Below are 19,696 nucleotides of genomic sequence, written 5' to 3'. Positions count from 1 at the left end.
TTGATGCATTAGGCCATTTGAGACCCCTGCCTCAGGCCATGTTAGTTGATGGATGACTTGTATTTGAGTGGGCGGTGCTGGTACCTATTCCTGTTCCCTCTCTCCAAAGTTCACGAAAATACTTTATTGGCCCTGTCCGTGGCAGTGCTGGGTACTTAGTGAAAACTCTCCCACAGACAAAACCTCTCTGCAATGCTGGCTGCCAATCAAGCGAGGCTCTTGTAAATAATTTGTCTTGTGTGTGTGTTTCATTAGTCCAACTGACAGTTGCCTGCTGGCCCTTGCTGGGATGGAAGAGCTGTGCTTGCTCATGGGGGTGGGCAGGAAATGAAAAGCGTGTTCTGATCGGCGTGCACAGAATAAGGATGAATGCTGTGATACCTCGGCACCAGCCTTCTATTTCCAGTGCAGGGAATAAAACGGAACAAGTGTAAGACTTACTCCAGTACCTGTATGTTCCAATGGGAGATTCAAATAGCATTTGTCCCTACGGGATGTTATGCGTCCTACCCTCCCGGCGCCGTCTTTCCTCCTCAATGATGTCCCAGTGAATGCTGCCCCACTGGGAAGAGGGGGGTGGAGGGGTCTGTTTCCCACCAGGTGGAGGGGATATCGCAGGTTCTGCTACCACCAGTTTTTATCTACGGCTCACATATCTGGAACTAGGTATCTACTGAGGCCTCAATGTGCCTCGTGTTTGTTCTGTTACACCATTTGTGCAAAGCGCATAGTTGTACTCATCAGGGCTCGAGTCGGGGTACTACGCGGGTGGATGGCGTCCCCCCACTTATTTTACCGGGGGGACGGCGTCCCCCCTGTCAAATAGCTGGACTGCACTCTTTGGCCTCTCTGGGAAGAGATCGGAGCTCACCTTTTGTGACGTCACTTCCTGTTGTGACGTCACTTCCGGTGCCAGCGTCCCCCACTTCGCTTTTTAGGACTCGTGCCCTGGAACTCATAGAGAAAGCTTATGAAAATCTTCCTTATCCAGTGTGAAGGAAGCGACTAGTCCCGTTTTCCACTGCGTCCTGGTACTCGTCAGGAGCGCAACTAGATCCAAATTTCCGGGGAGGGGGGCTACTAAAAATTTCAGGGGGAATAATTCTGAAAAAACAACAAAAACTCAATAGCACGTAAAGGGTCTTTTAAAGACCTGAGAAGTACTCAGGTGTGGGTGTGATAAACTTTAAAACTGTCTGTGTTTCAGTTTGGGAAGCTGTGACAGCCTGGGCTGACACACACGACGGGGGGGCCTGAAGCCCTTTGAGCCCAATGTCCGCAGCTCACACAGTGGGCCACCTAAAAGGGTGGCCACTGCTGCCTGCCGTTGGATCGCCGTAAGTTACCCCACTGATGGAGCAAGGACTTGTAGAAAAGAGAGTTGCTCGGAAGCAATCCTCTCATTTAACTTCTAACATAGTATTAATCACGTATTGTGTAAAACTAATACGCACCACATTTAACATAAGAGACAGAGACGCTTGCTTATGTGTTTTCTACTAAGTAACTTGAGCAAAGTTCTAAAATGGCTGCTAACGGGAAATCTTTACTGCGCATGCGTCAACTGCATCTACGCAGCGTGGCAAGCTGTCACTTGGAGGGAAATTCTTGCGTATGAGCAGAAGCTAATAAAATGGCGGCATGAAAGCTCACATGCTAGGCATCTGCTTTGCTGAAATTAAATCAAGCTATTTTACTAATGCTAATGCGGGGAAAGCATTAATGAATAAATGGGATTAGAGTAAACATGGGTGGTAAACAGTGAAACCATTTATTTTTTAAATTAACATTTGTCTTTATGACTTTCTTATTAGTACGCATTTGGCCTTTTTGTGTGTGTCTGGAACTTGTTAGACATGTGACCTCCACGCATTTGCCTGTTGAAAAGAGCCGGAAGAGTGACAATAGTGAAGTGTTCTGTATAATAAAATCAAGACACACTAAAGTTGAAAGTTCTTCAGTTTATTCCTTAATGAGGATCCCATCCAACAGGATGCAAACACCAACAGTAACTGCATTAGTTTATCTTTAAAGCTTCATTAGAACACCATGAGCTCAGTGGATGACACAGTGAATGACTCATATAACATTCTAACAGTGACATATAACAATTCCATCACTGTCAATGTAAAGAAAGAGATAGAGTACATCATATACCTCTCTCCTTTACACCAACAAAACAAAAAAAACATATATATAACATTAAATAAATACTAGAATCCTATACATAATCAGCAAGATATGATGGCGCTTTATGCACTCTCAATGAACTAAGACTACCAACTCTTTCTTCATCTTTGAATGAACTGTGATTTGAATTACCACTAAGTTTTCCCTTAACAACAACAACTCTATTTAGATTCCATATCCGATGGTCTTCAGTTTTAATGGCATTGTTAAACACTTTAATGACTTTAATAGGTTTCATGAATTTTGAGACAGACTTACCCATCAAACCAGGACATTTTATCATGACAACATCATCTACCATCACCTTTGTTGTTTTCACACTTTTTTTAAATCAAAATACATTTTCCTTTGCTTAGCTTTCTCCTCATCTCTCTTTCGTACAATCTCATTATCACATTTACCTTCTTTACCTTTACTCAATTTATAGCAGTTAACCCATGCAGGTTCTACATCAGTATTAGGAAGTCTTCCTCTAAACAATACGAAAGGTGTTTTGCCAGTAGTAGAATGAGGCAACAATCTGTATTCCTCAATCATTTTTAACACCTCACACTTCCAATCCACAAATTGTGATTTTGCCAAAGCGATAGTTTCCTTAATCACTTTATAAAATCTCTCAACCATCCCGTTGGCCTCGGGATAATAGAGAGCACACGTTTTATGTATTATCCCTTTAGATGAAAGAACATTTTCCATCTCTTCAGAAACTAGTTGGACTCCATTGTCTGTCAAAATAGACTCTGGAATCCCTTCTCTTGAAAACAGACTTTTAAGACATTGAATTATGTGACTCGAATCAATGTTTGACAAAAGAAAACCTCTGGCCATTGTGAAAACATATCAATAATGACTAACACATAAGTTTGAGAGCCATTGTTATGTACTGGACCCAAGATATCTAAAGAAATATCGTACCACGGATTTGAAGGGCGTTTCCTTAACCCCATTGGTTGCACGCGCGTACACTTATTCTTATCACACAGAGTACACGTTATACAATCACGTACTACTCGTTCAATCTCTTTATCCATACCTGGCCACCAATATGACCCACGTAATTTCTCCTTGCACTTTGTAAGACCAGCATGTGATGAATGTACAAAATCAATGAGTTATTTTCTAAGATTATCAGGCGGAATCAATTTTGTGCCAAAAAACAATAATCCATTATTTTCAGATAGCTCATTTTGCAATGGCCAAAACTTTCTAGTAGAGTCAGATCCTTCTTTGTCATTAATCCACCCTTTCTCCATAAAACTCATCACTTCTTTTAAAGTAACGTCTTGGGACATTTCATCACTCCACCTTTTATCTGAAATAATTTACTGATCCACAACACAGACCCACTCATCAGCATCCTCTAAATCTTCATCCTGAGAAATAACTTTTGGTGTCAAGCATGATAATACATCAGCAACATTGTTCTCTGCACCAGGAATATACCTAATCTCAAAATTATATTCTTGCAAACCTATTATCCACTTAGTTATTCTACCAGAAATAGCATCAAGACCCTTTTTAATGAAAGTTTCAACCAGAGGCTTGTGGTCTGTTCTCACCTCAAAGTCAATACCCCATAGAAACTTTTTCAATTTCATATTTGCCCAGAATACTGCCAAAGACTCTCTCTCCACCACCGAATACCTAGTTTCCGGATCTTTGAGACTGCGAGATAGAAACATATTTGTTTCCATGCCTTCTGAACCTTGCTGTTGTAAGACTGCCCCTAATCTCTTTTCACTAGCATCTGTAATCAATATTGGTTTTACTTTAGGATTAAAACTCCTAAGAGAAGGAGCACCTTTCAGCTTCTTTTTAATGTCAATGAATTCTCACAACTGTCAGTCCATTCAAAATCAACTCCTTTCTTTAATAGATATCTCATATTGATGTCACAGTCTGCAAATTTTTAAACAAATTTGGCATAATATTCCATAACTCCTAGGAATTTCATGAGCTCATTTTTGTTTGAAGGAGAGCTCATGTCTTGGATTGTAATAATCAAATTAAGTTTTGGTCTCACCCCTTCACTAGTGATGTTATGACCTAAATATTCAATAGAATTAGTCTTGAATTTGCCTTTTTCAGCTTTGATGGTTAAATTGGGATTACTAGATCTTTTTATCTTTTTATCACTTCTTTTAATCGAGCATCATGTTGACGATCATCATCTCCCACAATGAGTATATCATCTTGATACACATGAACACCTACCAACCCATGAAGAACATTTTCCATAACCCTTTGGAAAACCGATGAGGCTGTAACTAAACCAAAGGGCATGCGTATAAATCTATATGTGCCAAATGGGGTAATGAACGAAGTAAGATCACAACTTGATTCATCCAATTCTATCTGGTGATAAGCCAAAGTCAAATCCACCGTACTGAAGACTTTGACTCGACCCAACAAGACCAACAGCTCATTAATATTTGGCAAAGGGTATCTGTCAACAACCACACATTTGTTTAATTGCCTCAAATCAATGCATAATCTTAGATTTCTATTCGATTTTTGTGCTGCCACCACCGGAGCCAACCATTCTGTCCCTTCAACCTTTTCTATTATTCCCCAATCTTTTAATTTCTCTATTTCTTTCTCCAAGTCATCTCTCACAGATAAGGGAACATTCCTTAATATATAATAATAATAAGGGAAATTTATAAAGCGCCTGGTTACGCACAGAGGCATGTCCCCGCGCTGTGGCGAGTGGAATCAGCGGAGTCGTACCGCAAGGTCAGCCCGGCTTACTCCGTGTAGAGGTGGGTTTTTAACTTCTTCCTGAAGCCAAGTTCAGATGGCTCCAGGTGAAGGTCCAGTGGCAAGGCATTCCAGCTTTTCGCGGCCAGGTATCTAAAAGACCTACCTCCCATGCGTGCCTTTTTTATCCTGGGGACCTTTAGTAGCCCTACGCAGGAGGATCGCAGAGCGCGCGCTGGCGCATACCGGGTGATCAAACCCTGAAGCGGAGCTGGTGCCTTACCACCCAAGATGCGGTGGCATGTGCAAAGGGCCTTAAACTCGACCCTGCTCCTAACTGGGAGCCAATGAAGGGTCTGAAGGGCTGCCTTGGACGCTGATCTCTTGGGGAATTTCAGAATCAGGCGAGCCGCTGCATTCTGCAGCACCTGGAGGCGGTTGATCGCCTTACTGGTGGCTCCCAGATAAAGCACATTGCCATAGTCCAGGCACGATGTGACGAGGGCATGCGCCAGCGTCCTGCGGGCTGACGTGGGGAGAAGATCTAATACCTTCCGTAGGCTTTTTAGGACGCTGAAGCAAACCCCGACCACACGGCCTATCTGAGGTCCAAAAGACAGGTCCGCGTCAAGCCACACTCCCAGGTTTCTGGCTTCTTGACAGGGTATAGGGACCTCCCCTAGACATGATGGCCACCATGCCGATGACCAAACAGACGGGCTCCCCGCCACCACGAGCACCTCAGTCTTGCTGCCATTTAGCTTAAGACAGTTGGTGGACATCCAGGTAGCCAGTTCCTGCATGCAGGCCCTGAATCTGTCCACCGCAAGACCTGGGGCGCGCGCGAAAGGGAGATGACCAACTGCGTGTCATCGGCATAGGACACTATGTGCAGACCATGGCTTTCCGCGATGGGCGCCACAGGGGAGACATAGAGATTGAATAGGGTTGGGCTCAGGGACGAGCCCTGAGGCACGCCCTGGCCCAAGCCACTCTCCCTAGAGTAACAGTCTCCCTGGCGAACCTGAAAGCCTCTCCTTGTCAGGAAGGACTGGATCCATTTAAGTGCAGCTCCTGATATCCCACCGTCATTCAGACACTGTAGCAAGGTGGTGTGAGCTACAGTGTCGAATGCTGCACTTAGATCCAGTAGGATGAGAGCCATAGTCTGGCCCTCATCCACCCCTGACATAAGGTCTCCACTGCCATCAGAAGCGCTGATTCAGTCGAGTGGCGGGACGGAAACCAAACTGGGTCTCGTGCAGGAGGGCAGCCTCTCCAAAGAAATACATCAGTTGTGTGTTTACCGTTTTCTCCGCCACTTTAGCCAAGTAGGGTAAGAGGGAGATTGGCCGGAGGTTCTCCAATTTTTCGAAGCTGATGTTAGGCTTCTTTTGAAGAGGTAGCACCACCGCCTGTTTCCAGTCTCTGGGCACAGTCTTGGTCCTGAAAGAGACTTCCAAAAGATGTCTAATGTACGGTTCCAACACTGGCAAGCTGTCGGCTAGCCGTTTAGGCATGGTGGGGTCCCAAGGGGAGCCTGATTTAACAGACCCACAGATCTTCAAGAGAGTCTCCGGGGATGGGGTGATGAAGTTGGTCAGGATGTGTCGATCCCCCCATTCCCTCAGGGTTTCCACAAAACTCCGACCCTGCGGTAGGATGGCTAGGGAAGGCCGAGTATATTTTCGCTACTTTTTCGGCAAAGAAGTCCACAATCCTATTACAGGATTCCACTGAACAATCATCTGGTGCAGTGGAAGGCATCCAACCCGAAAGAGTTTTATATAGCAAAAACAGTTCCTTCATGGAATTCCCAGCTTCCATAATCCTAGTGGCATAGTGTGCCACTTTGGACTTCCTAATTAGCCCATGATAGGCGCGCCTCTCAGTTAGATAGATCTCCTTGGCATCCGTGGCAAAAGCCACTCGCCACTGCCTTTCAGCCCGCTTCAGTGCTACTTTAGCGACTCGAAGCTCATCACTATACCACGGGGCTGTTTTTTGAGTGCGGCCACCCAATTTTGCAAGGGAGAGTGGGGCCGTGCAGTCAAGTGCCTCGGTGATGCGTTTACAGAGGTTGATATTAGCTATATCCGCGTCATCCCCCCCGGGGCTCCCCCCTCTAATAAGTGCTGCACTAAACTTAGCCTGGGAGAAGGTGGCCCATCTCCGCCTAGGGTGGTACAGTGGCGCTGGCTCCGGTAATCTAACCCCGGGATGCGTATGGAAAAAGGTACCAGGTGATGATCCGACCAGGGAATAGGAATGGGATTCAGGGCGTCTACTTCCCCCCCGTTGACGAATATGAGGTCTAGCAGGTGGCCCAGCTGGTGAGTGGGGCCACTTACTATCTGATTCAACTGAAGGGCCCCCAACGCCTGGCAGAAGTCCATGGCTGCTTTGTCCGTGGAGTCATCCAGGTGCATGTTGAGGTCCCCCAGTACCAGGAACTTGTCCCTGCGCAGTGCAGCCACAATAATGCCTTCTACCAGGCTCTCCCCAAATCTGGCCATAGGGCCAGGGGGTCTGTAGATCAGAAGACCCTTCATCGTGTAGCCGTCATTTACCTTAATGGCAAAGCTACCCACCTCGCTGTCCAGGATGGGGGAGTAGTCTGAGTGGCACCGTAGGCGTTGCTTGGCTACAATAGCAATGCCCCCTCCTCTTCTGGTGGGTCTATCCTGCCTAAGCATTGTGTAGCCTTCTGGTAATGCCTCCAGAACATCAGAGGCTGAGCACTCGTCTAACCAGGTCTCTGTGAGAAACACAAGATCCCACTGCTTCTCAGTGAGTAGATCGTATAGATCCAGTTTGTGTTTCCGCAGGGTGCGTACATTTAGCAGAACGCAGGCCAGGTTGTGGTGCCTGCTACCCACATCCCTGTCCAAGTTGTAGGAAAAGTGGCAGTGCTCACAGCCCGTATTCTCCTCCACTCTCACACTGTGTAAACAGGGGCTGGAGGTGGCACTGCGGAGAGCCATCAGCTCCCTTCTACTCCATTGTAAGTGCCCCCCCCCGTAGGCCATAAGGTCCGGCCCTGGCCCGGGTACGATCGCGGACGGGCGCAGACGGGCTTGACTTAAGCGCGACTTCGGCGCGCCTTCGTCGCGCCCGCTGCGGTCATCCGCTGCGCTGCCGGAAAGGCATCCGCCTTTTATCTCCCCCCAGCGTCAGCAACACTAGAGCGCTGCCCGTCCTCCCCTGCGCGCCGGAAGTGGCGTACAGGGATACAGCATACAGGGATGGCATTCATTTTAAGTATAATCTTATGTTTGTAACCTTTTAGACAATCTAATTCATTCTTGAAAACATTGGGATAAGCCATTTTGAGATCAGAGATCAAATCTTCATTACCACTCTCAAGAACAGAACTCACACAGCACTTCAATTGTATTGGAGGATCGGCATTGGGATTAAGAAAACCTCCAAGTCACCTTGATGTATCCAGCTTATAATGCTGCTTCCTTTCTTAGAAACATAAATCTTTCCAGAGACAAACCTCTCTTTTACTCTAGAAGTCCTATAAAGTATCCATGAAGATCAATGGGTTCTCCACCGTACGCTAATGATCTTATGGCAGGTTTAAAAAGTTTAACTTTACCCTTTAATCTCTCCATGAAAAATGTATTTGATACAATTGTAATTTTCGCACCTGAGTCAAATAAGACCTTTGTGCTAGCACCTTCAACCAAAATTTCATCACAAGGAGAATTTTCCTCCTATCACCACTTACCATTTGTACAATAATTTGACCACACTCATAATCTTCAATATATGATCCGTCATTTTCATCCTCATATACTTCAATCTCTTTGACTTTAGAAATAGGTTTACTCTTGCATAAAGAGGTAAAATGACCTTTCTACTTGCATTTAAAACATGTTTGATTTAAAACAGGACATTTCTTATTACTGTAATTGTTTATTGTTCGATAACTTAAAATCATGACATTTTAAAAACAAACAAGAAAATACGTTTCGTCTTAAATGCAACAAAAAGTTAAAATTGTTAATAAAGTACAGTGGTGTGAAATAGATATATATATTATTATTATTATTATTTGTTTTAAAGCAAGAAGCAGCTATAGTGTGTTTAAAGCATAATGACCTTGTTGATGAGTGTAAATCCCACCCCCAGCTTTCAGTAAAACATACAAAGGCTCCACCAGTAAAAGTCTTGGAGTTTAATAGGGAAAGCGGGGTCCCAGATCGGTCATGGATTTGAAGATTGTGGCGTTGGTTCTACAAACCGAAGGACTTACGTTTTTTTGCAGTTTGGAAAACAAATTTTGTAAACTTAACATTGAGCATTGTGTTGTTGGGGTTCATTGCTGATATAATGGCTTGCAGGCATGATCGGACACCATGCTTGATCCATTCACTTCGCAACAACCGCCTTCTATCCTTCAGAAATGCTGGGCAAACACACAGCATGTGCTCAATTGTTTCTGAGTGATCACTGCAGCCCCTACAGTTAGTGTCCTCATTTGAGCAACGCCATGCTGGCAAATGTTTTAAAAAGGGCCATTTGCCCATCCTCAGTCCCATAAATCTTTTCTTCCAGACAGCTGCATAAGTGCTCGAAAGATATGGGGCCTCTGATCTGGGTTTGAGCTCAGTGATTATAGACCAGGCATGTTTTCATGACACTTCTTATTGTTAGCTAAATGCCCATTGCTGCCACATCTGAAAAATGTATAATCTCCCCATCTCTCATTGGACTTGTCCTTATTAAATCCATTGCCTTTTGAAATATTTTCTTTAAACAATACATTTGTCTTACTTTTACTTTTAACTTCTTACACCTTATTCTCTTTTATTGAGTCCTTCTTCAATACTGCAACACATTATATGGAATGTTCAATCCTCTTTGCCACACTTAGAACCTCATCCAAGGTGGGCTCATCACGCAGCCACATCTCTTTGCGGACTTTCTCCATATTGCAGTCAAACATGAATTGGTCCCTTATACACTCATCAGTTAAATTATCAAATCTGCAAGATGATTCAAGCTTTCTTAAATAGGTTACATAACTTTCTACAGTTTCTTCCTCACCTTGCATTCTCTTTGCAAATTTGTACCGTTCTAAAATAGTGCTAACTTTAGGTAGGTAATGTTCATCTAATTTCTTAATACATATTTCATAGTTATTAAGACCATTTGCTTCCTCAGATGATAAGTCTAGTAAATCATCGAACACATCTTTACCTTCTTATCCTAAACAGTGTAGGAGTAAAGAAGATTTTCACTCAGCACTGAGCGAAGGCCCACACACTCTTGCGTCCCTTTCGAAGACTACTTTTCATTTTTTCCACCGAATAGGAGGAGCACCAGGACTAGTGAGAAAAAAAGGGGCAGCAGTACCATTCTGCATGACAATTTTAACTTGTGTACCTAAATAAAGTAATTTACAATTCTATGACTAAAATGTGACAGGACACAACGCTAACCTTATAAATGTTGTCAGATTTCACAGCTCACAAACTGTGTGCAAAGGGCAGATTAAAAAAAACAAATAATAAACAATAACAAAGAAAATTAAATGTTATAAGCATATAACACACTGCGCTGTGTATAAACGTATGTGTTACATTCTCTTTCATCTTTTGTGTGTTTCTCTTTAAGGTTATATCTGTCGCATGCACCTGCATGAGCTCCTGCGTGAGCCATGGCATGAGACAATGTTTTTACTTAAAGATGTTCTACATTCCAGTGGAGTTAGTGAGGCTATATAGTGTATTGACTTGATCAGTTAAACTGTGTACTCTGCACTGCCTGTACCTGTTTTTCGTGCTGCAATAAATCCAGCTTAAATCTTAAGAGAATTCATTGAAAATATTCCTACAAAATTGGCGACGGTTCTTACCACTCTGCAGCACGAAGGAAGAGTGGTATTTATGGAAGGATCTTCATTTTGAACATTTTCGGAAATTCGATCTGGTATGTTTACTTTTCCTTATTTACATGTACATTTGATTGTACCAGCGGCTGTCTCTTATTATATTTAGTGCTATGATCGCACCTGCGGCAGTATTTTTCTTTTAAAAAAAAAATCATTTTTATCGTATTTTTTTTTCTTCATCTAACTTCATTGTTTTGAACTGTACAGTGATTTCTTTTGTGTTCCGCTTTTTAAATACACTAGACTTGTACCTGTTTAATTTTTCTTCAACTTTATTTTGAAAAGAAACATCCTACCGAACTCCGGCATTTCCCCGAGGCTGCTGCAGCGTTCTCACGAGCATACTTCCATTCACAGTACGTCTTTCATCATTGCGTTCGGCATCATGCTGTTTCCTATCTCATTACGCTGACGATACCCTCTACGTCATCACGCTTACGTGTGCTGCCATTTTATGAGTGTTCTCCTTAGCAACACTCGGTTTCCCCAACAACGCTTTACTTTTCCTCATACGCTGGCAAAGAACAGACCTCTGTAAGTGAAAAAAACATTGTTTTATCATTATTCTTTACCGATTATTGGGAACATAACATCATTATACTGTTAAGTCAAGTTATTCTTTTATTTGGATTGCCAATTCATTTTACCAAGATTTTCAACTCTTCTAAAAAAAAAAGGAACACATTTATTTTTTTACCAAATTTACAATACTTTAATTTCAACCAAAACAATGCAATTTGACCCACCTGCTAAATTTCTTCAACTTAAAGGTGATCCTCCCATGCCTTGGTCAAAATGGAAAGAGGAGTTTGTAACATACATGAAAGCAACTGATGGGGAAAGGATGGGTTCCGAAAGGAAAAAAAGTATTTTACTTCATTGTTTAGGATCTGAAGGCCAAGTTATTTTCAGATCTCTTCCTCAAATTGTTTCATCTTCTGATGGCAGTGGTGACTCTTTAAATGTTTATTCTGAAGCATTAGCAAGACTTGAAAAACGTTTCAAACCTAATGTTAGCATTGCTTTAAATCGCTTTAAGTTTTACACCAGAAAACAGAAAGAGGATGAATCTTTCGATGATTTTTTAACTGCTCTTAGATCACTTAGTGTCCACTGTAACTTCGGAACTATATCTGATGAAATGATACGTGATCAAATTATTGTCCATGTTAAATGCAAAATAATTCAGGATAAACTATGGGTCATGGGAAATCCGAATCTCAATGAGACTATTGCCACTGCTAAAGCTCAAGAACAGTCAGATTTGTGGATGGATACTGTCAGAAAAGATTCTGTTAAAAAGACTCAAGGAGAGGAAGTTTGTGCACTTAAGAACAAATTTGATCCCAAGAAACCCTCAACTAATTTCTCATCGAAGTCTAATTTTAATGGTCCAAGAGTCTTCCAACAACAACGTTCGAACTTTCAACCTATGTGTTTTAGGTGTGGTAATAAATCACACTATGCATCTTTTCCTGGTTGCCCGGCATTAAAAAAAGATTGTAAAAACTGTGGTAGAATTGGACACTTTAGTAACATGTGTAGAGACAAACGTCCTTTTTCACAGAGTAGAGTTGCTGTTGCATCTATGTCTGAAGAAAATGTTAATACTTGTTCTGATATTGACGTTGGGGAGGGAGAAGGTTTTGTTGTATCAATAATTCATGATCATACAAATCTAGTATCTAAATCTCCAAAATGTATTTTTCAAGTTCTAGATATTGACTTATGTTTAATGGTGGACTCAGGGTCACCATGGACCATCATTACCCTTGACTATTTCAATATAACTTTATCCAATAGCATTTCTATGTCAAATCTCAAACATCCTGATATTGTTGCTAAAAGTTTCAGTGGTAATAGAATGGATTTCATTGGTTATTTCCATGTCACTTTACACTTCAGACACAGGAAATCTAGCAAGTTATATATTTCACAAAAGGGAGTAAATGTGTTGGGATGGCTCGACCAATGGAAATTGGGCATCACTTTAAATCCTCGTGCAAAGGAACAAGTCTCCTTATGTGATGATAATTTAATGGAATTAACTTCATGTATTGGAAACATTTCTGAATGTAACTCAGATAATTCCAGTAAGATAAACAAGTTAGTTAACCATTTCAAAGGAGTATTTTGTGACAAGTTGGGCACTTTAAAATATTTCTCACACAAAATTGTCTTAAAGGATAATCATACACCTGTAGTGCAAAAGCTTAGAGGTGTTCCTATTAACATTAGAGAGGAACTTAAAGGGATGTTAGATGAACTTTTAAAAGATGACATCATTGAGCCAATTGAATCCTCCGAATGGGTTTCTCCCATAGTTTTGGTGAGGAAACCTGACCAAAAGTTGAGAGTGTGTGTGGATTTAAGAGCTTTGAACACCAATATAGTTATTGTTCGTCACCCTTTACCAAATATTAATGAGTTGGTCTCTCTATTTGATGGTGCACACATTTTCTCAACTCTAGATCTTCGATCTGCTTACCATCAGATCAGATTGACAGAAGATTCCAAGAAACTCACAGCGTTCATAACTCCACAGGGCTTATTTCAATATAAACGTATGCCATTCGGACTTGCTTCCGCTGCTTCTGTTTTTCAGAGAATTATGTTTCAAATTTTTAGGGATGTTGATAGCTTTGTAAAATGTTTCCAGGATGACATTCTAGTGTTTTCAAAAAACATTGTTGAGCATGAGCAACATATACATATTGTATGTGCTAGGTTGGAACAAAGTGGTTTAACCCTAAAAGCACACAAGTGTAATCTTTTTAAAGAATCAGTGGAATATCTTGGACATACCCTTTCTGTGGATGGTGTGGTTCCCAAGAAGTCGAATGTTGAAGCTATCATTAAGGCCCCAGCACCTGAAAACAAAGACCAGTTACTATCTTTTGCTGGCCTATGTGAATATTATAGTAAATTTGTTACCAATTTTGCCACTAAGATGGAGCCCTTAAGGAAATTACTCAGGCAGGGGGAGAAGTATGAGTGGCTGGATGTACAACAACGTGCTTTTGAGGAGATCAAACATGATATAGTAAATTCTCCCACACTTAAGCCATTTCGTATGAACAAAGAGTGTATATTAACAGTTGATGCCAGTCTCTACGGTTTAGGTTGTGTTCTTTCTCAGAGAGAAGGTGCTGATGAATGGAATGTTGCTTTTGCCTCAAGGACTCTCAGTGAATGTGAACGGAAATATGCTGTTATCGAAAGAGAGCTTCTTGCTTGTGTTTGGGCAATAGAGCATTTTAGGTTGTTTGTGTGGGGTTCCCAGTTTACGCTTAGAACTGACCATAAACCCCTTGTAAATATTTTGTCAGTTGGGGGAGGATGGAATTCTACTGCTAGAATTGCAAGGTTAACATCTAAATTGCAAGAGTACAATTTTGTTACAACTTATGTGCCAGGGAGGAAAAATGTCACAGCGGATTGTTTATCAAGGTTACCGTGTAAACAAGATGAGGTCAGTGCGGTATGTGATTTGGATTTTGTTTTAACTATTAGAGATGTTGTTAGCGAAAAATTTCAAGAGATTTCTGAATCGTTTTGGGAAGAATGTGTACAGAAAGATGATTGTTGGAAGATGGTGAGAGAGTTAGTTGGGAAAGGTTGGCCCAGGAAGGATAAGATAAGCCCTGAAATGTTACCATTTTACAACATCCAAGAAGAATTGGAGTTGGACAGCGGTTTTATCTTTAAGTCTGGGAAATGTGTCCCTCCTGAGGGCATGTATGAAGCTATTTTGAACATTGCACATAGGACTCATCCTGGTATTTCTTCAATGAAGAGAATGATTAGAGACTATTTTTGGTGGCCAGGCGTTGACAGATTCATTGATAAAATTGTTAGAGAATGTACAGAGTGTTGTTCGAGTGAGAGAATGCTTAAAGTTTACACTCCACCTTTGAAAGTTGTGAAATGGCCATCTCAACCTTGGGAGAAGATAGCATTTGATATTTCAGGTCCCTTCCACATGTTGCCTGAGGCTTCACGCTATGCTTTGGTTATTATTGATTACCATTCCAAGTGGCCTGAAATTAAGTTTGTTTCTAAAGCCACCACTGAGACTGTCATACATTTTTTCAAGGACATATTTTCAAGAGAAGGTTGCCCAATGTGTTTAGTAACTGATAATGGTGTACAATTGACCTCGTTAGAGATGAAAACTTTTCTTAAAGAATGCAATATTGTTCACAGGCTTACTTCTGTGTATGAACCTCACGAGAATGGTCAGGTGGAGAGATTCAATCGGGTGCTAAAAAACTTCATTGTGGACTCAGTTAAGTATGGTGGAAGTTGGGTAAGTGTTCTGAGAGAACGGTTATGGAATTATCGTATTACGCCACATTCAACTACCCAAGTAAGTCCTTTTAAGTTGTTTAAAGGAAGAAATCCTGCGTCTAAAGTTTTACCATGGTGGTTAAAATTGAAGTCATTTCACTTCACAGGTGATAAAGTGTGCGTGGATGATGTGGCCAAACGTGTTAAAGATAAGCAACTCAAAGCCAAGAGATGGTATGATAGTAAATGGAATGTCAGGTCACAGATTTTCAATATTGGATATTGGGTTAGAGTTCTAAAACCTGGGTTGATCAGAAAAGGTTTGGATAAGTACAGTGAACCAATTCAATTAAGAAAAGTGTTTGATAACAGTGCCATGACACAAGATGGTAGAATATGGAATTTTTGTAAATTAGCAAAGTGTCATCAACCTCAAGATGTGGACAGAGAAGTAGATGGAGGACATGTACGAAATGTCCCAAATGACTCCATTGCGTACAGGGTTAGGGATGCTAAAAGAGTTATTAAGGTTCCTACAAGGTTCACTAATGATATGTAACCAACGACTGTTAAATTTATGTCTCAATTTTTTCTCTATGTCATTTGTTTGGCCATTTATCCATTTATTTTTATTTTTTATAACTTGTTTTTCTTTTTTTTTTTCTTTTTTTATTAAGAAAGGAGATGTGTTACATTCTCTTTCATCTTTTGTGTGTTTCTCTTTAAGGTTATATCTGTCGCATGCACCTGCATGAGCTCCTGCGTGAGCCATGGCATGAGACAATGTTTTTACTTAAAGATGTTCTACATTCCAGTGGAGTTAGTGAGGCTATGTAGTGTATTGACTTGATCAGTTAAACTGTGTACTCTGCACTGCCTGTACCTGTTTTTCGTGCTGCAATAAATCCAGCTTAAATCTTAAGAGAATTCATTGAAAATATTCCTACAGTATGACAATTGCTGTGTGCAGCAGCGTGAATAATGCTGTGCGCTAATGTAGAGTTTTTCAAACATGGCTGTGCACACCAGCATTATCTCAGGCTGAGCACTATTTTTTAAGAGCACTGCTGAGCGCATCAGCATAAGCTTTTTTCCCAAACTGAGCGCTAATTAATAAGGAGACTGCTGTGCGCGTCAGCTTAAGGTTCCTTTTACTTGAATGGCAACTTGGTTTAATGTCTGAAAACGTTAAAATTGGTTACTTGCCAATCCAGCACTTTAATAATTATGTTTTATTCCTTTGTAAAAATGCTGAGCGCAACCATTATCATTTGCTGTGCGCATCAGCGTAATTCCGAAGAACTTGTTGATTTGGTTACTATAGTAACCAAGATGGCCACCAATGACGTACCACGCTGACGTCTGTGCGTGATCATGCGTCTTACAACTCAGAGAGTGGAATCAAAAATTAGCTAGCATTCGCGCCAAGAATTTTCAATTCTATTAAGGACACGGAGGCGAGGATTATGCTTCTCTTTCATTTACTGTAAAACTCACAGCAGCCAATAAACATACAGTTTATCAAGTTAAAACTACATTAACCATCATGCTTGGCCCAAGCCACGCCTCCTTAGCCCTACAAGAGCCCTGGTAACAGTCCCAGCTTCCTCTTTCTTTGCACGAACATGCAACATAAGTTCAGTACAAACTCCAACGTGGAATAACTCGGAATCACTTCCAACTTCAGAAAATCTCCGACTGGAGGAAATAGAGGATGGCGTCCCATCTGCAGTCTTCCATAGAAGAGGGATCACTCTTTTTTCTTGTCAGAACCTAGAATAAAGCTAAAATAACCCGTAATGTCTGTATAAACAGGAGCAATCATAACAACGGGTGGGTAAGCATGATCATAACATGACATAGCCGGGTGGGATAATCCTCGCCTCCGTGTCCTTAATAGAATTGAAAATTCTTGGCGCGAATGCTAGCTAATTTTTGATTCCATTACAGGACCGGAGGCTTCAGATTATGCTTAGTTCAACGCTGAATCAAATACCACAGAAGAAATGTCACCCACCGGCTTATAGTAAAAATGTTTAAATGTCGACTCAGACGACCAATCAGCACAGTGCATAATATCCTGAATATTCGCTCCCAACAAGTATGACTTCGAAGCCATAGCACCCCTCACAGAGTGAGCCCCAAACAGTTGAACATCAACACCCGACTCTTTCATGACAAACTTAAGCCATCTGGCAATGGTGGCAGAGGACACAGGTTTAAACGGTTTCTGAACTGCAATCAACAGTTGCGTTACACCAGTCGGTCTCAGGGAACGAGTACACTCCTCGTAAGCTTTCAAGCATTGGACAACACAGAGTTTAGCATTACTATGAAAGGCATTATATTCAATGATCCTAGACATAGTTTTTGTGCGGCCTGTAATAGTAAAGGAAACTCCCTCCGGAGTAAATACTCTACCTGCAAGGTCCAGTGCCCGCACGTCCGAAGATCTCCTGCACGATGATAAACATAAAAGCATAGCGAGTTTGGCTGATAACTGTTTCCTAGAAAGCAAATCGTTAGAGGGCCAGCTATCAAATAGCTTGATGACCAAAGAAACATCCCAAAGCCCCGAATACTTGGGCTTGGGAGGATTCGCAGCCCGAATCCCTTTGAGGAGTCTGCACACATAAGGGTGAACACCTACCGGTTTCCCGTCAATGTGGGAATGACCCGCCGAAATAGCAGATCGGAAATTGTTCACCGATCTATAGGCTAAACCGCTCGTCGCCTTTTCAGTCAGAAAATTCACAACGTGTGAAAGGCCTGCCCCCACGGTATCCAGGTCCCGTTCCACGCACCAACGTAACCATCCCTTCCAGGCCGAAGAGTATCGCTTTCGCGTGGAAGGGGCCCAAGCCTGCTTGATGAATTCATTAGCCGCTCCTGAAACTCCAGGCAAACTCCATTGTTGCCTGAAAGCCTCCATGCCATCAGCATTAGATGCTGAGACAAGATCAACGGATGCTGCTCTTGCAGAGGACCCAGGAGTAGGGACTCCGACCAGGGCAACATCCGTGGAAGGTCGCAGCACATCCCCAACAAGGTCGGGAACCACGGTTGCGACTTCCATAGAGGCGTCACTAAGATCACCTCCGCCTTCTGTTTGAGAATGTATGACGCTACTCGTGGAATGAGTAGAAAGGGGGGGAACGCATAGTTCACTGCCCCCGTCCAATCCTGCAGAAATGCATCCGTCGCTGCCGCCGCTGGGTCCGGCCTCCAGCTGAAGAACTTGGGCAGTTGGCTGTTGAGCCTGGATGCAAACAAGTCGATCTGGCAAGGACCCCAAAGGTCCTGTAGCCAGAGAAACATCCGGGGAAGCAGCCTCCAATCGCTGTAATCCCTCAGATGTCTCGAATTCCAGTCCGCCACTACTTTGGACTGTCCCGGTATGTATTCTGCAATAACCGTGATCTGACGGCTGAGGCAGTATCGCCAAAATTCCTTGGCTACCTGTACTAGCATGGACGATCTTGTCCCTCCTAACTTGTTTATATAGCGAACCGCCGAGACGTTGTCCATTCTGAGGAGAATGCAACAAGACGTCTGATGCGGCGAGAGTGTTCTGATAGCGAAGGATCCTGCTAGGAGTTCTAAGCAGTTTATGTGTAAATCTAGCTCTTGAGAGGACCAACGTCCTCCTGTGGAAACCGCGCCACAGCGCGCTCCCCAGCCCCAACGGCTGGCGTCGGATTCTATGACCACCTCGGGAAGAGAACCGAAAATGGCTCTGCCGTTCCAAGCCTCTACTTGGTGCAACCACCACTGCATTTCGTCCCTCACTTCCTGTGACAATGGCACTAAGTCCGAGTACGCCAGCCCCTTCTGGAGGTGCTGTATTTTCAGTCTCTGCAGGGCCCTGTAGTGAAGCAGCCCCGGAAATATTGCTTGTACTGACGACGCCAATAGACCTACTATCCTGGCGACCGTCCTGAGAGATACCATCTGACGGGTGAGAAGGGAACTGATCTCTTTCTTGATATCCTTCAGTTTCGATTTCGAAAGGCTTAACTGAGCAGATTGTGAGTTGATCACGAAACCTAGAAAGTCTGTCGTTTGCGACGGAATCAGAGCAGATTTCGTCTGATTTATAACAAATCCCAGATTCTGGAGCAACGAAATTGTCGTCTGCAGATGTTGCGACACCAGATTCGGGCTCTGAGCCATGATCAGGATGTCGTCCAGGTAAATTATTAACCGAATACCCTGTTCCCGAAGATGGGCGACAACCGGCTTCATCACCTTGGTGAAACACCAAGGAGCCGAGGAAAGCCCGAAAGGAAGGGCCGAGTATTCGAACCATCGTCCGTTCCACTGAAACTGCAGGAATCGGCGATGGGGAGGATAAATGGGAATAGAGAGGTAGGCGTCTTTCAGATCCAAACGGACCAACCAGTCGCCCTGCCGGAGCAGATCTGCCAACAGATGGATGCCCTCCATCTTGAAGTGATTGTATACTAGGAAGTAGTTGAATTCCCGCAAATTCAGCACAAGTCTGTGACCTCCTCCCTTCTTTTGGACTAGGAAGATATTGCTGCAAAACCCTTGCGGGTTGTGTGTGCACACCGCAATAGCCTGTTTCTGAAGCAATTCTTCTACTTCGTT

The sequence above is a fragment of the Lissotriton vulgaris genome, chromosome 10 (assembly GCF_964263255.1).
Source record: "Lissotriton vulgaris chromosome 10, aLisVul1.2, whole genome shotgun sequence".
NCBI lineage: Eukaryota > Metazoa > Chordata > Amphibia > Caudata > Salamandridae > Lissotriton > Lissotriton vulgaris.
The sequence above is the reverse complement of the archived record's forward strand: the minus strand, read 5'-3'. Positions refer to the sequence as shown.